Below are 21,824 nucleotides of genomic sequence, written 5' to 3' on the forward strand. Positions count from 1 at the left end.
GCAAAAAGTGACACAGACACAGACTAGAAGACAGGATGGGCGCTCGTCATTTCTTCTTGTAGTCTTCGTTTTTGTCACTTTGTTATCATCATCATCATCATCATCATCATCATCATCATCATCATCATCATCATCATCATCATCATCATCATCATCATCATCATCATCATCATCATCATCATCATCCTGGTTAGGCCCACTGCCGGGCAAAGGCCTCTGCCATACTTCTCCAACTACCCCACTCATGTACTAATTGTGGCCATGTTGGCCCTGAAAACTTAATCTCATCCACCGATGTAACTTCCTACCACCCCCTGCTACGCTTACCTTCTCTTGGAATCCAGTGCGTAACCCTTAATGACCATCGGCTATCTTCACTCCTCATTACATGTCCTGTCCATGCCCTTTTCTTTTTCTTAATTTCAACCAAGATTCCATTAACTCGCGTTTGTTCCCTATCCCTATGTGCTCTTTTCCGATTCCTTAACGTTAGACCCATCCGTCTTCTTTCCATAGCTTGTTGCGTCGTCCTCAATTTAAGTAGAACCCTTTTCGTAAGCCTCCAGGTTTCTGCCCCGTAGGTGAGTACTGGTAACACATAGCTGTTATACACTTTTCTCTTGAGGGGTAATGACAACCTGCTGTTCATGATCTGAGAGTGCCTCCCAAACGCAGCCCAGCCCATTCTTACTCTTCTGATTATTTCAGGCCCATGATCCGGATCCGTAGTCACTACCTGCCCTAAGTAGATGTATTCCCTTAGTACTTCCAATGCTTCGCTACCTATCGTAAGCAGCTGTTCTCTTCTGCAACTGTTAACATTACTTAAGTTTCCTACAGATTAATTTTTCGACCCACCCTCCTATTTTGCTCTCCAGGTGAGTGAGCATACATTGCAATTTGTCCCCTGAGGTATTAAGCAAGGCAATATCATCAACGAATCGCAATTTACTAATGTGTACTACATTAACTCTTATCCCCAATTCTTCCCAATCCAGGTCTCTGAATATCTCCTGTAAATACGCTGTGAATAGCATTGGAGAGATCGTATCTCCCTGCCTGTTCTACATATCATTGTTCCACATATCATGAACATATAACCAGCAGTGTTACATGAGAGGGAGATGACGCCGCCAGACAGCTTACAGAAGCGCCAAAAACCGGCTTCCATCCATCGGCGCTGCAATGATAGTCGAAACGTACATTTTGCGCCTTTTGATATAATTGCTAACGATGCTGAACACACGTACGTAGCCCCATGCGAGATGAACGATGATGACTGGTAGTAGTACTTCTTTGCCATCCTTAGTGAGTTGCCTGGTGCCGACGCCTTGCAGTATGAGCAACATCATGACCTTGCCGTTGACCAGCATTTGAACCATTCCTTTCTTCACTCAGTCGTCACCACAGGGCTCAGCTTTCATTATTATTATTTATTATGTAACAACAATTCGTGTGGTTAGCCGGTGCCCCAGACCTTGAGGCCGATAATCTTTCGCTCTATCCATGATGGCATCCCGTCAGACCACCTTGGCTTTGTTCGGATGCTGCATCGATTGCCCCAGCGTTTCCACTGGCCCAAGCTTTGGAAGGCAGCGAAGCAGTAGGTTGAGAGATCCCCCATTCACTAACGACATAAGCAGTGAAGGACGGCTCCTGCATGTGCCTTGCAGGCAGTTAAGCCAACGCCGCGTGTTTACAGGAGGTATTCAGAGACCTGGATTGGGAAGAATTGGGGATAAAAGTTAATGGAGAATACCTTAGTAACTTGCGATTCGCTGATGATATTGCCTTGCTTAGTAACTCAGGGGACCAACTGCAATGCATGCTCACTGACCTGGAGAGGCAAAGCAGAAGAGTGGGTCTAAAAATTAATATGCAGAAAACTAAAGTAATGCTTAACAGTCTCGGGAGAGAACAGCAATTTACAATAGGCAGCGAAGCACTGGAAGTCGTAAGGGAATACATCTACTTAGGGCAGGTAGTGACGGCGGATCCGGATCATGAGACGGAAATAATCAGAAGAATAAGAATGGGCTGGAGTGCGTTTGGCAGGCAGTCCCAAATCATGAACAGCAGGTTGCCGTTAACCCTCAAGAGAAAAGTATATAATAGCTGTGTCTTACCAGTACTCACCTACGGGGCAGAAACCTGGAGGCTTACGAAAAGGGTTCTACTCAAATTGAGGACGACACAACGAGCTATGGAAAGAAAAATGATAGGTGTAACGTTAAGGGATAAGAAAAGAGCAGATTGGGTGAGGGAACAAACGCGAGTTAATGACATCTTAGTTGAAATCAAGAAAAAGAAATGGGCATGGGCAGGACATGTAATGAGGAGGGAAGATAACCGTTGGTCATTAAGGGTTACGGACTGGATCCCAAGGGAAGGGAAGCGTAGCAGGGGGCGGCAGAAAGTTAGGTGGGCGGATGAGATTAAGAAGTTTGCAGGGACGGCATGGCCACAATTAGTACATGACCGGGGTTGTTGGAGAAGTATGGGAGAGGCTTTTGCCCTGCAGTGGGCGTAACCAGGCTGATGATGATGATGATGAAGCCACCGCCTTTCCCCTTTGAAATTAGAGTGCAGTTGCTTGACACTCCGTGAGTCCACTACCACGCATCGCTAAGCTATTTTATTTGTAGACTATTTTACCGATATAGGGACTGAAGTTAGGTCCACTACAACATTGTGGGAATCAGTGAGCGAAAGACATGAGAACTGTTCGGACCGATGGTAGGAGTCGACGTACTATCTTCTTATTCTTCTTCCATTACAACATATTATTGTGCAGCGTACTTTTCAATGTACAGTAGACTTTCGAAAGTAAGTACTTAAAGAAGAAACAGTGTTTACCTTAGTACGACGTTTTGCTAAGAAGGATCCAAGCAAGCAGACCATTTTGTAGGTTTTTTGTCTGCTGCATGATGTATTTGACCTACTGATCGCCAAATATGAAGAAGTACTAAACATCCGAGGTACTGCTGCACATACGCCTTCTTTATTTTTGCCAAACATAGTATATGCTTCTCGAAGCTGAAGCTTATGCATTTTTATGAAATAAATGGCGCGAACGATGCATGTATGACATTGGCTATACAATGCGTCTTTATAGTCTCGCAAGAAAAGGAATGCAGGTGTACTTCATAGAGTACGCCTAGACCGAGGTGTACGGTAGACGGGCGTGGTTGTTCTGGAAGCACATAAGATGTTTTTCTGTTACGCCTACTTCATGAAAATACTTTTGGTGGTTACAATACCTTCAGAGATGGTTGCAGAAAAAAATTGTAGGGTACGTAAACCTCGCTACTAAGAGTGGAACGCGAGAGCATTCAAAGAATCCTTACTGCTTTGCATGTTTCCCAGCATCTGCAGCTTTTGTGACCGTAACGTTTACAAGAAAATGCTGGTGGTGAACGCTAAGCACAAAGGCAAGCTTTCTGGTAGAAACGGGGCCTCTTTATGGGTCGATCTCCTGTGATTGTTTAGCACATTTATTAATTCAGTCTGAGAAGAGAACATAAAGCATATGCGCTGTGGGTGTTCTTCTTTTCATTAAATTTGTCTGTGGGCTGCCGTTCACATATTCCCAGCAATAACTTTCTAAATAATGTAAGACAAGGTGTGATGAACTTTTGTGCTAGAAGAGTGGTTGGGTATGCGCGGTTCGGAATTTGGTTGGAAATTCTATTCCTCGTAGCGATGTCAGATGCTGGACACGGTATGCCGACACCTGCGTCAAATTTTCTGCGACACGAGGTCCTTAAGGCTATCGCATTAATACATATATGAATAACATGGACATCGCTCTCATTCCTCCTGATTGCTTTGTTGTTGCCAAAAAAATAACGATGCTCTTGTCATCTCCGTCAATGAAATAGCGGGCAGCATTACAGAAAATTAAGCTAAATAAATAAGCGAATTTGATATTACAAGAACATCATATAAAAAGAAAGACCAATTTATGCATAATTTTATTAAAATGCGACTACAGGTGGGAGGAACGAAAAAACAATAAAGGCAATGTGTATTCTTCTGCCAATCGAAGATAAGTTACGCAATAAAAGTGGGGCAACAAAGATCGGAGAACCAGATGTAGAGTCCATATCTTGAAAGGTAAGAAATTCATAACGAATATTTCACCCGGCAACTTATACAACAGAATCGTAATGAAAAATTGACTCTGCTTGGCTGAGATGCCACCAGTCTGCCGAATGTTTTAACTACCACAGAAAGAAATGATGAATGTTGTAACCTTGAATACCTGAATTCATCATACGATTTCACGTCTGGTGGGTATCAATAATATATTTCCATCGCGCGCGCATTTGAAAGTAACATGCTACCTGTTGAAGTAATGTTACCAATCGAATAGTAAAAAACACCTCCCTAATAAAGAGTATTGCCCAGAAAACAGTTTTGCGCAAAATTTCCTTTAGGTCTTCGCTCCAAGCCTTTCGGTTTTACGAAGCTCTAAGATATGGAACACACATTCATTAAACTGAATCATGTTTTGCTCCCATAAATGCCTAGCGTATTGTTAAAGTATGTTATCCTAGCGTCTCAGTAAATAATCCGCAGCTCATGTAAGTTTGCCAATGTATTAGGAGTGTCCAAAGATCATCAGATACAAAAATTCAACAAAATTCGCCTGTTATATTTTACTTGGGCTTTAAAGGGTTAATCGTACAGCTCGCAGCACGAGACAAGACACAGACGCGTCGAAGCGCGCCGTATATAAAAGGCAGCCGAGGAAGATAACTGTGAATGCTAGAGGGCTCTTCCATTTTAGAAGAGCAGCGGTGCAGCGGTGCCCAAGAAACAGCCGTTTACACCAGGCGATTGCGTATAGATCCGTCGTTCGGGGGGTGAAAATTAGTTGAAAGCGCATAATGAAGGGGAGGTCGCTGCGTAGGCTGTTTTCACCCTATCAATGGCCACGACTTCTTCACGTCCGTTGAGGTCGGTGGTAACAGTCTTTTCTGTCCGTTCGAGTACCTTCGAAGGATCGCCTCACTGTGGGCCCATCTAAGCTGACAAAAACAATACCTGAGGATGCAAACCTTGTAGGGCAACGACGCAAAGGTGCAAACAGAAAGCGGAGCTGCTGAACATAGCTGTTTGGATCGTGCGTGCCAACAGTTGCTGGTACGAAAAATTCACCGGGTGACTGCAACGTCGTGTCATAGGCCAGGAAGAGGGAGCCTGGCGGGCCATCGAGACGGCGTTAAGTTAACGGCGAAGGCATTTAGCCATTCCATTTGCCTATTTGTGTTACGCTGTAGATGGACATGGCGTATGCCCAGCAGGCACGTGAGTTCACGAAAGAAATCATAGTGGAACTGTTGGCGGCGGTCATCTGTAACAGTGCTGGAGTATCCACAGCACGAGATCCTGTCACTGACAAACGCGGCATCCACTGTAAGTGCCGTTATGTCAGTGAGAGGAAATGCTTCAAGCCAGTGGGTATAATGGTCTACATAAGTGACTATGTAGTCGGCACCTAGGGTTAGGTGGTGGCGGGCCAAAGGTGTCGATAATAATGTGATCGAACCGGGCGTCATGGTGGACAAAATTGGCTACTTCGTGTGTGGTGTCGCCTTGGAGCGTTGAGAGGGAAAGCATTCGTTAGCCCAACGGCATAAGGAGAGTTCAAATTCGGCGATCCAATGCGGGAAGTAAATAGGCGGTGTGTGGCATGAACTCCGAGGTGAGTTGCGCCGTGTAGCTTTCCAAATACTTGATGATGGAGACGGTATGAAAAAAAGGGGCATGTTGAACCCTTTGAGACACCACAAGTGATAGGCACGTCGGGCAGCTGTAATGGCGTAGCAGAGGACCGGAAGTGCTGAAGCGCGAAGTCTAAACGCTGCGACATGGCAATTTCTTCGAAGGGGGGCCGTGGATATAGCGTCGATACGAGAGTAGGCATCTGTGGCTGATTTGAATGTGCCTTCAATGTATCGTAGGGCCACGGTGAATTTGGAGATTAAAATGAGGATTCATATCTCTCGTGTGGTATAAGTATTGCGATTACCGCAAAAACAGAACGTCAATGACTTGTGATCCGCGAAGGCGTGAAAGCTTGTTCTTTCCAGCAGATGTCAAACATGCCGAACACCCAAGTATAGCGCAAGTAGTTCGCGACCGAACTTGCTGTCGCCCGTTTCTGCAGGCCTCAGCTCCTGGTAAAAGAAAAAAAAACTCGAGTGGGTATCATGAATTGTGCTGGAACTGTTGTAAAACGGCGCCGACAACCTCAATAAATGCATCGGTGATAATACGCATCGGCGTAACACGTCGGGGATTCAACAACATGGTAGCATCTACCAATGCGTGTTTGGCCCCTTGGGAGGACTTTTCGGCGTAAGACCTGCAGGACAGTGGAACGGACGGAGGTTTAGTGGTGTTGGGAAGCTCAGCTAGTGGTATAATACTTCGGACAATGTTGAAAGAAAATTAGTCTGGAAGTTGAGTAGCCCAAGTAATTTACGGAGCTTTCGCAGGAACATTGAACTAGGGAACACGCACCAGGCTTCAATTTTCTTAGCATATTGTCTGATTCTTTCGGGACTTACGCGGTGCCCGAGTATGTCGATGTCGTGAGCACCAAAAGCACTCTTTGCCGCGTTGGTGAGCATGGCGTGTTCCTGGAGCCGAAATAGTAGGAAGCGCCATTGGTTGCTATGTTGCTCAGGGCAAATATTAACCGCCAGGAGGTCATCCAGGTATACAAAGAGGAAGATGAGTCCCCTGGCGACCAAACTGATAAACCTCTCGATGGACTTAGCGGCGTCTCTCTAGCCGACCGGCATGCGGACCTACTCGAAAAGCCAGCATGGTATCGCATTTGCAGTCTTTGGCATGTCCACTTGATCAACGATGATTTGATTGTAGGCCTTCACCAATATATCTTGCTGAATATTGATATTCCAGCTCGATTGGATGCGAAGTCATGATGTGAGGGAGTAGAAATTGATCAGGGACGGTGAGTGCGTTGAGCGCACGGTAGCGTCTACAAGGGCGCCAATCCTGTGGATCAAGTTTGGTGCCATGTGGAGAGCTGAAGACAAGCGCTACGGTATGGCCTTAACTTGTCGCGACATTGCTTGAAAGGGCGCGGTTTTGTGGGCACGTTGCCGGTATACTCGCGCGGTAGGAACGACGATAACCTCTGCAACAGTGTGCAGGAGAGATCGGTGTCCCGCAGTCCCTCCACTTCCATGGAAAAGTCGACTTGCCGTACACTGTAAACGGAAATGAGCCGAAAAAGGCATTTTAAGGGATGTGACCTCCCTTGAGACTACGTGCTTGAAAACTGTGCTCCCTTACAGTGGTGTTGAAATGTTCGGCGTCCTCCATTTCATGAAAGAAGGAGAAAGAACCTCAATTCTACATCCTTTTTAAGAGGGAGTTTAGAAGATACAGGCCTCCCTTTAGCGTAAACGGAGTTTTGTTTCTTATTTTATGCGTTATTTTCTTTTCTTTTACACATCTGTGAGAAGGAAACGATAAAGCAGAGATATATTGTGCAAGCGGTTCTTTTTCTTTCTTTTCTTTCTGCAAATTTATACATTTCCGGAGTGCAAGCCAACGTATTTAGGGCGATATAATAGACGATTTGTTCGTCTTGTAGGCCACAATGTCCTGTCGCGCTGCCAGAACCCCCTGTCGGCATCTGACGAGCTGTCTTCGGAAGCGGGACCATGCAAAACTTCAATGGCTTCGGCCGCAGAACTTCTGTTCGTCTTCCCGTCAACTAAAAGTGAAACTGAAGGCAAGGCCCGCAAAGAGCCACTGTCATCGGCGCCGGTGACGGCACCTGTATTGCTCATCGTAGTTCTGCGTGTGTGTCTATATGCGTGCTTACGAGGTAATTTTGGTGGCCGTGGGAGAGTGTTTCGTGTAGTGTGGAACCTCACAAGAAAGCTACCTGCCCCACTACGCAGCACGGCGGTGATCGGCCACCGCGTAGCCATCGCTTTGACGTGATCTGTGTACTACAATACACTTATGTGGTTCGCGCGGCCATGCTCGGGCATTCCCTACTGCTCCACAATATGACAGCGGCTAGTGAAACCTCACCCACAGTCCTCACAAAATCGGACTGCGTACGGTTACGACTGCTTTGGAAACGGCGCGTTTCGGATCACGGCTTGCTCAGTTGCCTCATGTTTCACGCGGCCTTTTCAAGCTGCGGTGGTGAGTACAGCGTGGACGCATTGCGCTATGCGCATGATGCTCACGCCTTTTATGTCGCGGTGTTGAGACTTATCGGTCCTCTCAAGAAAACTCAAGAAGCCAGTGCCGCACAAAAAGAGACGTTTGAACTTTTCTTTTTTTTGCTCTTTTTCAATTTGTCGTGTTTTACGTGTCAGAACCATGATCTGACCCTGCGACCTCGTGCTTGATACTAAGCACAACTCCAAGGACGCTTATAGCGACCACGGCGGGTGAAAGAGTGTTGGAGTTTTCTCATCAGGTGTGTTTGATAACCATTTCGCTTTAAGTGTCGATATAGGTTGTGAAAGCCTACTCGAATAACACAACAGGAAATTTTAGTCTGTCGTTCTGTTGTCTGTAGTGTGACGTTCTCTAGTTCTTGATCAATATTCAATTAAAAATTGACTGAGACCTCTTTAAGGCTATGTAAATTTGCTACTAGAAAAAAGAAAATAATAAGGGGAAGAAAACCCTGCAGGAGATTCGAACTTCGGACCGGCGGGTCCTGAGCCCAGCATCTTACCACTGCACCATGCCAATTTTTTTTTCTTTATTACATGGAAAAGAAAACTGAAGGTGTATTACAAAGTGGACAAAACTACACACTTAAAACTCAGGCAAACACACACATGCATCCAACAAGTGCATCCAGTCTGGCGGAGGGTCCTGCACGGCGTACACACTTCTTACATACGCAGCACTTTCGCGAAATAAGGATTTTATAGTTCGTGGGCTTTCGGCATGGCGATCACAGAGTCTACTTCTCCACAGGCTATATAAACCAAGTACAATGAACATGTCATAGCGAGGACCACCTGTAACCTTAAACGGTAGAAACCTAATTGAGTATGGAGTCATGTCAATGTCCTTTTTAAGTGTCCGTTGGAGAATGTCCCCAAAAAATACAGCGTCCCTACAGTCTATGAAACAGTGATCTATGGTCTCGGCACGTGGACAGAGCCGACAGTTTGTGGACCACGGCACAAAGTAACCCCTCGAATTCACCCAAGCTTTAACAGGGAGTGTTTCCGAATGTAATTTAAAGAAAAAAGTTTTTACTCCAGGAGGCACACACATTTTTCGGACGCGTTTAAGTACATCCTGATAAGGTCGATTTAAATAAGGTGCACGATACAAAGGATCTGAGAAAATAGAGTGCACCAGTGCCGCAGAAATTGCTTTTCGGCTCGCTGTGAACACGTACTCCAGGCTGAATCTAACTTTCAAGAAAAGCAATGTATCAACAACCTCCTTGAGAAAGCCCCAAGGAGCCTGTGGCACATCTTTGACATTTGATGACACTACTATGTTAGGAACATAATGAACTAAACGCAGTTGCAACATTTCACGCAAGAACGGATGGTCACTGTCTCGAAAGAAAAACAGGCGAGAAACAATTTGCCTGACGAAGAGGTGTAGTAATCCTAGACCACCATGTTCAAGAGGGAGAAACAGATTGTCGCGCCGCATCCATTCACATCTCGAACTCTAAATGAATGTTGCAAATATGCGATGCAGGGCCTGAAGGCGAAGTCTTGAACAGTGCAGTACTTGGAGCACATACATAAGACGGGAAGCTAAGAAAACGTTACACACTTCAGCACGAAAGAACACTGACAAATTGCGCCCTCGCCATGAATTCGCTTTACATTGAATTTTGCCAACTTCTCCCGACCAATGAGCGTTGCTATTTCTATATTGTGAGAGAGGCACACCTAAATAACGCAGATCTTCTTTCCATTGAATTCCTGCGTAATGTGATGGCATTGTGACCCATAATCCAAACCAAAAACCTGAACTTTTTTCAAAGCTAACGCTTGCACCAGAAGCAGCACAAAATTCTTCTGTAATTGCAAGAGCAGTGTTTACACTCTTTTTATCGGTACAGAAAAAGGCCACGTCGTCTGCATACGCAAGAACCCGAACCTCATTAGTCAGTAATTTAAACCCTTGGAAATTTTGTTCTTTAAGAATGACCATACAAAGTGGCTCTAAATACAAGCAGAACAGAAGCGGTGACAAGGGGCATCCTTGTCTTACTGATGATAAAAGCCTAATCGGATCGGAGAGAGAGCCATTCACTATAAGCCGCGTTGAGCCATTAGCATAACATATCCTCACGCCTCTAAGGAGCAGAGATCCGATATTTATATGCTCTAGTAAAGGAAACAGGAATGAGTGATTCACCCTATCGAACGCCTTAGCCAGATCTAGCTGTACCGTTGCCACCTGTCCAATCCCCTCAGCTACACACTCTAGCACCGATCTCGCAACATGAATGTTCATCTGAATGGACCGTCCCCTGATGCCACATGTTTGATGATCACCGACCACAGATCTTACTACAACTTGAAAACGGTTAGCTAATACCTTAGCAAAAATTTTATAATCCACATTGCATAAGGAGATAGGACGATATCCGTCAACTTTTTGCAATTTCTGTTCATCATCGGTTTTGGCTATAAGGACGGTGTGTCCTTCGTACATTGTGGCGGTTAGGTACCCTACTTCCAAGGCCTATCGGTACACCTGAAGTAATAATGGCGATAAGAGGGAACGAAAACACTGATAAAATTCGGCAGTAAGGCCATCCGGGCCGGGCGTTTTGCCCTTTGCTAACGAATAGATGCATGAAGTTACCTCATTGACATCAATGTTTTCGTTTGTATAATCTTACTCATCCTGATTTAACTGGGGAAGCAACGATACAATTTTTTTGGCAGCATCTGCATCCAATGGCATATGGTCTCGGAATACTTTTTGGTAATGTTCAAAATGCTTTAGTTATTAGAGTGGGCTCGTTAACAATGATTCCACCATACTCTATTTCTAGCATTTGTTTAGACAGCGCGTGTCGGCGCTCATCACCAAGGGCCCTACTGCAAGGCTGTAGCTCCAGGAAACGCTGCTCTCGCGCCCGCACTAGTGCACCTCTGTATTTCTCTGCGTTCAGAGTTTGTAACTGTGCCTTGACCTTATGAATATCATCAATATATTGACCCGGATGTATGCATTCAAGCTCATGCAACTCACTCAAAAGTCTATACAATGCTTTGTAATTATTCTTTTTTTCAAAGGCTAATATTGATGATTCTTCGATAGCTATCATTTTAGCTCCCTGTTTGAATAATTCCCACAAAGCAAAGAGTGGCAAGTCTTTGCGGCAAGACACATGAGCTATAAGCTCAGTAATACGATTTAAGAAACACTCACGCGAAAGTAACTGGTTATTAAACTTCCACAGCTCTCAGCACATACGCCGACTTTGGTACCGACGGCTGCCAAAAGATGCTGAGACTAGGCAATGGTCACTAAAGAATATAGGATGCACAGTGTAGCCATGAATAAGAGGTAGCGCGCTAAGTGAAACGTAAATTCGGTCAAGCCTTGCATGCGAGGTACCCTGGAAGTGCGTATATCGACATCCCGCCTTTTCATTTTCCGCAATGTCCACAAGCTGATAATCACGTATCAGGCGTTGCAACGCATCACTACTTGGATCATGTCTCAGCTTCAGTGACGTACGATCTTGCGCGTTACATACACAATTAAAGTCTCGAAAGAGGACCAATGCACGATCAGTACAGAAATGATTTTCTAGAGATAAGAAGAAACACTCGCGTTCACGTAACTTGTTCGGGGACATAAACACACACAAATCTAAAGCTCGTGCCACTGATATCAATATCGCAGCAGATTAGGCGCCCTTCCCTATCTGTAAACAAATGTAGGAAATCACACTGTAAATGTTTGTTAACAAATAACATACAGCCTGCGGAAACGCCTACTGCATGGCTGACACAAACATTATAGTCAGACATGAATGGAGATAGAGCTACGTCTGTGTTTTCGTCGGATTCAATCTTTGTTTCTTGGATAGCAGCACTATCTAATTTTCTATTGCGTAACAAATGAAGAAGCTGTACTTGCCGTCGCTTACTTCGTAAGCCACGGACATTTAAAGTGCCAAAATGGAAGGGAAGAGCGCCCGCCATGATTACCTATGTAGGTGCAGCGTCTAAACGCTGCTCCAGAGGTGCACCACTCCCTTCTTGATGAGGTGATGCACTATGGACTTTTTGGTGCACGTTAACACAAGGGACAGCAGCAGGTGTAGGTGTAACCCGGAGCGGTTTTGTCAACTTTGACACCTTGGGAACGCGAGCCTCCTTTGCCGAGGGCGATGGATTGTCGGATGGCACTGGACGCTTCTTGGCGGCCTCGCACATCGATCCAGATTCCACTGACAGTGGGCGATCTTGAACTGGTGGAGATTCTGCCCAAGACACAGTTGGTTTGTCGTCAGGTGCCTTAGTCTCCTCCTCGCTCGCACGCTTCTGGCTGAGGCTAATGTCAGCCGATGACGGTTTAATCTGTTCATGTCGATGAGTCTCAGGGAGTGTTTCTCCAGTTGCATCCACAACTTCGCTCACGTCCATGAGATGATCGGTGATGGTATCAGCCTCAGCTGGTCTATTTCCACGAAGCTTGGCAGCGTAAGTTCCGACGCATGCATCTGCAGGGTGACCGTAGCGGTGACAGTTACTGCAGCGTGGTGTTCGACATTGTCGCCGGATATGCCCAACTCTGTTTCACCGGAGGCAAAGTGGTGGTCGGCCAGGTACCAAGATAAGGCACTGGTGGCCATATATGCTCAACAGATGTGGCAGATTACCGGCAGAAACGCCATCTTTCAATGTGAACGCCACGTCTCGGTTAGTCATTTGCCAGCCCTCCATGCCGTCACACCGCCACATTTCTCTCGTGATGGACTGCACTGTGCCATATGGCTCTAGCGCTTCAACAATCCGTCTCTGTTCGAGGTGTGGGGGAAGCCAAAGAAGCTTCATCTTGATATTCTTGCTTTCCGGGTCAATGACAAGGCACTTGAGGCCTTTCACCAACAACTCGACTTTATTCATTTATTTATTCAAGAGAACCTTACAGGCCCTATGGAAGGGCATAAAGTAAGGGGGGCACATTGAACAGTAAGAGGTATAAAAAGTACAAATTTCTAATAGGAACAGTGCTATAAAAAGATTACCATGTTACACAATATTGAAGGCACTAGGAATACAAAGCAATATCTGAAGGCACACGAACACTTGTTACTGTTAACAGAGCAAAGGAATACCGTTTATGAAAATGATATACAACATGGCAAAAATGCACGATAACATACACTAGATTGGTCACTCGTGAACGGTATTAAATGGGAAAAGCATGAGTAACTGAGAGCGGAACGTGTCGGGATTAGATATGGAGGCTATGTTATCAGGGAGGTCATTCCAGAGACGGATGGCACGTGGTAGTGCCGATGAATTAAATGCATTTGTTTTACCGTATATGTGCATGAAACTGAACTGATTATGTAATCTGCGTGAAAAAGAGTGGGGTATTTGTAGTTGCAACCGGGTTCGTTTATTAGTGTAAATATATTTGTGGAATAAGCACAGAAGAGCGATGTTACGGCGGATATCTAATGGCGGCAACAGTAGGTCTAGTTTAATTTGTGTAATGCTCGAGTTTATACTGTAGTTACGCGATATGAACCGGGCCGCTCTGTTTTGTATCATTTCAGTCATATTTATTAGGTAATTTTGATGAGGGGACCAAATTGGGGAGGCGAATTCTAACTGTGGCAAAATTAATGTTTGGAAAGCGAGTTTTCGAATGTTTGGCGGGCATTTCGCAAATTGCGTCGTAGATAGCCCAGAGAACGTGATGCTTTGGCGCATGTAGAAGTGACGTGTGGGGCCCATGAAAGATTCTTTGTAAGAACAACACCAAGGTACTTATATGATGAAGTGTGGGAAAGCATAGTGTTATTAAGATGATACGAATATTTAGAATTTACACATTTTCGGCTGAAGCACATCACCTCGCACTTTGTAAAGTTTAGTGTCATGAGCCATTTGTTACACCAGTTAGCGATAAGGTTAAGATCTGCTTGAAGTTTCAAGTGATCGTCAGTCGTGTGAATAGGACGGTAGATTATACAGTCATCGGCAAAAAGGAGCATGCAGGAAGTAATCTGGGTGAGTAAGTCGTTAATGTAGATTAAGAAGAACAAGGGGCCGAGGACGAAGGCGGGGAAGAGAAATTGTTGACAACAGTAAACTGTTCTCGAAAAGAAAGAAAATTACGAATCCAGGATAATGTTAAAGAGTCAAGTCGTAAGGCAGATAATTTAGATATTAGGCGACAGTGGGGCACTCGGTCAAAAGCTTTAGAAAAGTCAAGAAAGGTACAGTCAGTTTGAAGGTTGCAGTCCATGTTAAAGTGCAAGTCAGTCGTTAGTTCGAACAATTGCGTGTCACAAGAAAATCCCTTCCTAAAACCATGCTGATTAGAAAAAAAGAAATTGTGAGCTTCTAGGTGGCTGTACACGTGGGAAGTGATTATGTGCTCGAGCATTTTGCAACATATGCAGGTTAAAGATATGGGCCGATAGTTGTCAGGTGTATGAACATCTCCAGATTTGTGAATTGGTATTATTTTTCCTATTAACCAATCGGTGGGTAACTTTCCAGATGCTAGGGATTGTTGAAAAATATGGCATAAGATCTTGCTTGAGGCAGTAATGGTGTTCTTTAAAATCTTAGAATTAATGTTGTCAATACCGGCGGAAGTAGATATTTTGAGGTTACTAATGAGTAATTTAACGCCTTCAACAGTGATATCGATTGGTTCCATGTATGCGGCATCAAGTTCAGGAAAAGTTGGAACATTGGAAACGTCCTCCTGAGTGAAAACAGATGAAAAAAACGTGTTGAATACGGTGGGGCAATCGGCGCTAGAAATAGGTATGTTTTCTGTTCCGTGCAGAGTTATGGTGTTAGTATCTCTTGTCGGAGATATGGTTTGCCAAAATTTTTTAGGATTGGAAGTTAGCAGCGATGGTAGGTCTTGAGAGTAATATTTATCTTTGGCGGAAGATATCGCTGAGCAGTAATTGCTTAAACTGTCTTTGTATGTCTGCCAAGCCTCAGCAGTGCGTACGCGTTTAGCCCTGCTATAAGAACGCTTCTTTCTATTCTTTAGTTTGCGAAGAGTCTTGTTGAACCAAGGGCTGGATTTGTCGTTAGTTATGGAGATTATCGGGACGTAAGGGTCTACTAATGCTGTTAATTTGTCTCTGAAGAGCACCCAGTTGTCGTTTACGGACCGACAATGAAATGAAGGTAGTAGCACTTGGCAAAAAAATTCTTCTAATTGGGAGTTAATTTCATCGTAATTTGCTCTGTTATAATCGCGAATTTGTTTAGTTATTGTGCCAGACACGGGCTTCGGGATGCTAACAGCTAGTTGGATGAGGTTATGATCACTAAAGCCGCTCATATTTGAAATGGAAGTAATAGTGTCAGGAGCGTTTGTGAAAACCAAGTCCAAGATATTGGAAGTCCGTGTAGGGGCCTTCACTATTTGGAACAGGTTGAAATCTAACGTTAGATTGATTAGTTCCAGAGACGCGTGACATGAAGATGACATATGTTCCCAGTCGATAAGCGGAAAATTGAAATCACCAAGAAGATAAACGTGGTTGGATGGACACAGCTGGAGCGCTTTAGTGACACTGTCCCGCAAGTCATTCAAAAAGGAATGGTTGCAATCTGGGGCCCGGTAACAGGCGCCAATAAGTACAGCACTGGAGGACACATAAAAAGCAGCCCACACAATCTCGAGAGATGACCCTGAATCGATAAAATATGAATGAAGGGTTTTCTTAATGGCGATAAGTACACCCCCACCGCGCCTATCAATGCGATCGTTTCTATAAATTTTGTAAAGATTATTTCTTGGCAGGATCTCATTGTCGTTGATATCTGGATTCAACCATGTCTCAGTTAGTACTATTATGTCAGAGTCACTATCGTCTAAAAAACCACAAAGTGTATCGCGTTTAGGTAGCAAACTTCGGATGTTAGTGTAGGCCACTGAGAACGAGAGAGCGGCTTGCGGCGAGAAAGGCAGCTGATCATTTTGCGAGAGTCTAGCTATCTGATAGATTGTATTACTGAGTCGCTAGCGGTGTCATAGACATATACTTGTTTGTCTATATATAGCTTGTCGAGCACCAACTTAAATGGCTTTTCAAGTGGCCTGGCAAAAGCTACCAGCTTTCTTCTAGCAACACGTGTTGATGGCGCGAAGTCTTCACCAATTGAAAATGTTGTCCCCCTAAGTTTACGTGCTGCGGACAGGATACTTTGCTTGTCCTTAAATGAACACAGTTTTGCGATTATGGGCCGTTTTTTTTCAGTAGAATATTTTCCTAGGCGATGAACCCGTTCGTACTGCATACTGGTTGTGGGAAGTTCGAGTTTTTCTTCGCAAAACTTCTTAATCTTTTCTTCAGACGTGGCCCAATCTTCTTTTTCGTCATCCTCGATCCCGAAAAATAATAAGTTTGATCGTCTTAATCTGTTTTCTGCATCGTCACATCTGTTTGTTATTCGCTGTAGCTGGCTTAAAATATCTTGCAGGGTATTCTGAGGGGGAACCGCTTCAGTGGTAGCAGTTACGGTTCCACTAGCTTCAAGTGCAGTGACTCTCGCTAAAAGTTTTTTATTTCGTCGTTAGTAGCGGCTTGTTCATCCTTGATGCCCTTAAATTCAAGCAGAACTGACTTCAACCCAGATTCCAATTTTTCAATTGCCTCCAGTGCGGATTCGAAAGCAGCGGACTCAGTCTTGCTCATTGGGCCCGAATTCGACTCGACATCACCCGATAACATGAGAAGCAAGTTAACGAGGGAAGAAGATACACACTGCAAACAAGTCAATATCAGCTTTTTTAACACTAGACAGCTCCAATGGGCACGACACCGCAATAAGACAGCAATTGCTAGTTTTGGCACATGCGGCACGGTTCAAGTAACTGACCTGGAAGAATAGCAGTTGTGAGCAGCGCGTGGTTACAGCGGTGTCGTGCCCGACGATGCTGGTGGCTGGCTCCAATTTATACTTTGATGCGCTTGCGTCGCCGGTATACGTTCCCAATCCGCCTTGCCAGATATAGGGAGCAGTTGCGTCCAAACACGGCTGGGATTGCGGCAGGAACGGCATAAGCAGCGGTGGACCAACGAAGCTCGTAGGAAAAGAGCCAGGAAGCCAGGAAAGGACGCCCCATGACAGTGCGGCCTGGAAGAATAGCAGTTGTGAGCAGCGCATGGTTACAGCCGTGTAGTGCCCCTGTAGTGTAGTGCCTTACAGCGGTGTAGTGTCGACAAGTTTCTGTTTCACGATGCTATTAACATATGCCGCCAACCACAAATGGCTCATCTGGTATTGTCCAGCGCCGAGTATTTCAGTTGCATTTAGCACTGAAAGGAGAGCATCGCGAAAGTCCGGGGCTCGATACTGCCGCCCTGCCAGGTCAGCATGCAGGAAAACTGAATTGAGGACGGTGTTGCCAGTCGGTAGACGAGGAAGAACGACTTTATAATTACCGGAATCGGTAGATGACGGTGGGTGTGATCCTCGGCCAAGGGCCGATGCGCTGTTTCCAGCGGAGCTCATCGCAAACGTGGCCCTTCGAACAAGCCTCTTCTTCTTCTTCCCAAATATGCTTTCTTGAGAATATTTTAGCGATATAAACACTTTGCGTTTATGTTTACACTTACATTTTAAGAGCCAAGATGCGCTTTCATTTCACCGCGTCAACTGCCGCATCTCTAGAAAAGTAAAGGTGTTCTTACAATCGACAGGTACATTGTGTAGTGCTAGAACATCGATTTTGCTGTAGGAAATCCACATTAAATAAGAAATACAGAAATAGACAGCGGTGACCGGGGATACTGTTAGGTTGAATTACTGCTAATTTCGACCCAGTTGTCTCTCGCTCTACACTTTTGAGCGCGCATATAATTCTGTGTTCAATGCAAAATAGCTACATAAACATTCGTGGATGATTATTCATTCGGACGGCATATGGGCTTCTCTCGGCAGCGCTGTACCAGAATAATGAGACCCGAGCGAGACAGCTTTTCACGCAACTTTGTGGAACAACCCAAAACTTCTTTTTCGTTTTGTAAAAGCTTATTCAATATTTCTGGGAAGTTAACTGTGTGAGTGTAACGGCACGTGTAAGTCCACAGGCCTGTGTGCCAGATCTTACCAAATAACACAAAACGGATACGCAGCCATTCCCGTAGATGGTATGATTTTCATCAGCGGCCGATTAGGAGGAGGCCGGTAGGGCGTTTATGGTGCTTCGTCGTCACGGCACAATTATAACAATTGGCCACGTCCACTTTAATACCGGTGTCTGTGCTATCAGCATTACGGCTTCAGAGAAGCACGATTGAATACCGCGCAAGAGAGAAAAGTGCAGGGTACACCATCGATGCGAAATTGACATACAATTTTAAAGCGTCGCGAATGAAAGCACTTCTGTTGCGGCGTCAGAAATTATATCGCTCCGACAGAAAGTGGCACGTTTCGAGCGCCATGACTGAGAATGTGTAGTCCCGACAGAGAGTTCCTGTTGCGACGTCAGAATCGCTGTTGCGATAGAAAGTTGTTGCGACTTCAGAACTCTTGCTGCCCGACAGAACGTTTCTGTTGCGACTTCAGAACACTTGGTCTTCACGACAAGATGATTCTGTTAGGACATCAGAATTTCTGTCGTAATGTCAGAAATGTCTGACGCAACTACAGAAACATCAGGAACTTCTGTCGTACAACAGAAATTTCCGTAGTTGCGATAGGAATGATTGTTGTCTTTTTCAAATGGGAGCGATTTGTGTTACAGCAACATTATTTTTAAGGCGGCAAATTACTGTTATGCAGCATGAACAATGCGAACAGCCAGCCTGTTTCTGTGTTAAATGGAGGCACACAGTGTGTGCACGCAATTATGTTCATTTTTTTCAGTTTTGTGATATAAGCTTCAAACTGCATGCATTTTCACTGGGAAATCTGTACCAGCACTTCCTTGTATCAAATTTTCTATGAAGAAAAGTTTGTGCATTAGAAATCACAGTTTCAGACAGTTACTGCCTACAATTTTCTTTCTCTATACCGACACTAACTGCGTTTTCATAGTCATGTATTGCACGTTTGACCAGTGCTGAGAAGGATAAATGGAATAAATTCAAAGAGGCCTGCGAATTTGTTTGCTTGGTCAGGCTTTGATGTATTTTAGTAACGTGTTCATGTGCAGATGTCGTGTGAATGCATACTTGGACTTTAGTTACGTTTCACTGCATCAAAAGAAACCACCTAGCCCATCTCAATTTTTCCCCTTGTTTCTTGCCCTTGGTGTCCACATACCTTAATGTATTCTGAGTTTTTGTACCCAGACAACAGCAGGGCATCACACATGCTAGAAACATTAAAACAAAGAACAAGGAATGTGGCACAAATGATCCAGGGAGTCACAAAAAGACAAAGCGGCTTCAAAGAAGCGGAGGCAGTCAGACTTGTGCGAGCATTCATTATTAGCAGGGTGACCTATAGCCTGCCCTTTCAAAAACTAAATAAGGCTGAAATGTCTAAAGTGAGCGCCATCATCCGGGCAGCTAGGGCTCCCAAAAACACAAGTGCCAAAAAGGTGGAGGCCCTTGGTATTCACAACACATATGAAGGACATGGCACGGCATGTGGTCACGCCTCAGAGAGAACATCTGAATTCTACAAAACAAGGAAAGGCTCTGTTACAAAAGGTGGGATATCCCCTGATAGCGCAGTATGGCTGAGAAAAAACAGTTTTGCTACCCAGACAAGCAAGAGAGAAAATTCTAGTTTCATGAATCCCAAAGAATATGAGCCCGGTACACCACCAAAGCAGAAGAAAAGCGCAATCAAAGGCTTTACAAAAGAAATGCGAAAGAAATCCAGAGATATACTACACAGATGCGTATAGAGTGGCAACAGACAAATTCAAAATAGTGGCCTTCAATCGGTCCACAGGGATAACAACCTCCATTCGGAACCCTTTAACCTGCACCGTGGAGGCAGCAGCCATAGCGCTGGCCTTTCGAGATGCAGAAGCAAAAGAAACAATCTGCATTGGCCATCATGGACTCTAAGGCAGCATGCTGTTCGTGCATGACGGGTACCGTCCCACACAAAATTCACAGAATTGCACCAGGTGGTAATTTGGTGCCCGGCACACTCTGGACTCGAGGAAAATGAGAGGGTGGACCGAACTGCTCGAGCAATAAGCATCCGAGCACTAGTCAGTCCTTTCAAGGAGCCCCCATTGATCCACACGACACCTTCAAAAACCAGGAAAAAGTGAGAAAAATACAGCCGCCCGCACTCCAACCTTATGGAAGAACAGGCCAGGGATTGGTGCTGTGTACAGACTAACACATACATACATCTGCAAATACTCAGTAAGATACACCCTGCATTCTATGAAAGTATGTGTTCTTGGTGCGGGGAGCTGCCAACTCTTGCCCACGTTACATGAACGTGTAAATTATACAGCCTCCAAATTCCAATTCGCCCCTTACGGCGCAAGTGCCAAGTAAGAGGCACTGGGATGTTTGGCTTGCTAGTGGAGATGCTGAGAGCCAGAGAGCTCTTCTCAATCAAGCCCAGCAAACCACAGAGATCAGTGGAGCCCTGGACTGAGGGACGCACCGACCGCCCACCCGAACCAGTAAGAGAAATAAAATTTATACTACTACTACCTGCCCTTAGTGCTATCAGCCATCAAGTTTACCTGCAACTACAAATGAGCCACATGTCACATGATTCACTCAGTTTCCATTCAGAAAAGGCACTCTTTGTAGGAGGGCATGCATGACTGATTGCATATGTGCAGCATATTGTTGCCACAGAGGGGCATGTAATATGGAAACCGACATAAACATTAATACACTCTGCAGTAACTTGTTCTGAATTGAACTGTTAAAGATAAAGAGCAAGTTCAATAAATGACAAAATGTGTTTGTTTTTTTAACTTGGTGAGTAGTGTGCTACCGTCTGGGATTTTTTTTTATTCCACGTGGTAGAGGTGTGTGGCTGTCACTGTATTGCTTCACTGTAAGCTTCTGCATTAAGTGTGGTTGTGGCACCTGGGACTAAATCTCAAAGCAAATATGTTTCAGGTAATTGAGGAGTCTCGTCAAACATCACATGCATATTGCCGTATTTGTCTTGGAAAATTTATTCAGAAAAGCAGCTTTTATAGCTTCAGTAAATTATTCATTGTGGCCAATTCAGGTGACCCTTCCCGAGATTGACCATTAATTTTACAGCTGTGGCTTTCTATCATTCTAGTATTCAGTGTGTATACTGCTTCTTTTCAGATATGTTAACATTATACAAGTCTGCATTCCTAAGAACATAAACAGCCAGAGGCCACATTGCAAAGACGGGGATCTGAGTATCAAGAAAAAAAATCAATAATAAAGGTAGCAAGAAGTACTCACAAGCAAATGTTTGTTGTCAGAAAGATGCAAGAATAATACAGCCCATCCAGGGGGTGCTCGAAAGCCAGATAATGGCCACAAAAAACAAAGGGAAAACAAAGGAAACAAAGGATCGGGGAAACAGTGACTGCAGGTGCATTGGAGGGGCTGGAGTCGAACGCAGCCGGATAGGCGGCCTCGATCTCACGCCGGATAATCCTGGTAACATCGCCAG

At 44.8% G+C, this 21,824-nt stretch overlaps 2 pseudogenes; both read right to left on the reverse strand.

Moving 5' to 3' along the window:
- Positions 1–8,829: 8,829 nt before the first annotated feature.
- Positions 8,830–9,789, reverse strand: LOC142559647 (uncharacterized; annotated as a pseudogene).
- A 2,145-nt stretch (positions 9,790–11,934) lies between these two features.
- Positions 11,935–17,744, reverse strand: LOC142559325 (uncharacterized; annotated as a pseudogene).
- Positions 17,745–21,824: the final 4,080 nt, after the last annotated feature.

This window comes from Dermacentor variabilis, chromosome 10, assembly GCF_050947875.1.
Source record: "Dermacentor variabilis isolate Ectoservices chromosome 10, ASM5094787v1, whole genome shotgun sequence".
Lineage (NCBI taxonomy): Eukaryota > Metazoa > Arthropoda > Arachnida > Ixodida > Ixodidae > Dermacentor > Dermacentor variabilis.